Below are 1,173 nucleotides of genomic sequence, written 5' to 3' on the forward strand. Positions count from 1 at the left end.
ATAGTAGAAATTGCCACTTTATAATTTTGATATTGGATATTTACTTGTCTCATTGTAAGTACTCATTAATTCTCTCTTTAATTACATTACTCTTGCTATATTTTCTTATAGTTGTAGTTATTTTGTTAATATATCCAATTTTTAATTTCTTGAGTCTTTTATTGATGATTTTGATACTTTATGATTTATATATGCTTGATTGAGTTTTTATTGTTAATTTTGTGCATAAATTGATTATTGTTTTCATTATCTTTTGTAATTTATTATGATTTACTTTATTACCCACCAAGTGTTTGTGAAAATGTCAAGTATGGATATTGAATAGATTTTCACTCCTTAACTTGGGAAATGAGTCCCTAGAATACTAGAGTCATAATGTCCGACATTTAATGGTAATTTTTGTGTTGTTAGTTGCTCTTATTTCCACTAACGCTAGCTTTTTACTAAGTTAATTAGTAAGTTAGTTAGAATTTGTGGATTAAAGTCAATTATACTTGCTTGACTTACTCCTCGATGTTAGGGATTGACGAAGTGAGATTAACTCATTATACTTGTCATAGTTGTGTTATGTCAAGGATAGGAATCCTTAATTATATAAAATATATAGTAGCTTTTAGATAAATTGTAATAATATTTTAATATTTTATTGATATTAAAATATAAATTAATTTTTAATTATTTTAATACTTTTAATTATATAACATATTTAAAATATTATTTGTTTTAATAACTAATAATATATACTATTTTTAAAGTCATATCAAGAATACATGTTAACAATAAGGTTAGACACGCTGACACGTGATGATACTTCGATGTGTCCAAGTGCATCGAAATTTTTTTTTATTATTTATTAAAACACGGTTGAATACAGAAGACACGCGTATTCGGACAAGTGTCGTAAATGTCATCACAGACATAGCAAATAAAAAAAGTGTTCGTACTTCGTAGTCATTCGTTATCATTAGGGTTAAGTACTTTTTTCGTCCCTAAAGTATGGGGTGGAATTAAATTCGTCCCTGATCTTTTTTTGTTATTAAAATCATCCTTAACATTACGAAACGTTATAAAATCATCATTTTGTCAATAAATAACATTTTTTCAGCCAATTTTACCCTTAAACAAAAACAAAAAACATAAAAAAGAAAAATCACCCCATCCCACCCCTTCCCT

Source organism: Arachis duranensis, chromosome 1 (assembly GCF_000817695.3).
Source record: "Arachis duranensis cultivar V14167 chromosome 1, aradu.V14167.gnm2.J7QH, whole genome shotgun sequence".
NCBI lineage: Eukaryota > Viridiplantae > Streptophyta > Magnoliopsida > Fabales > Fabaceae > Arachis > Arachis duranensis.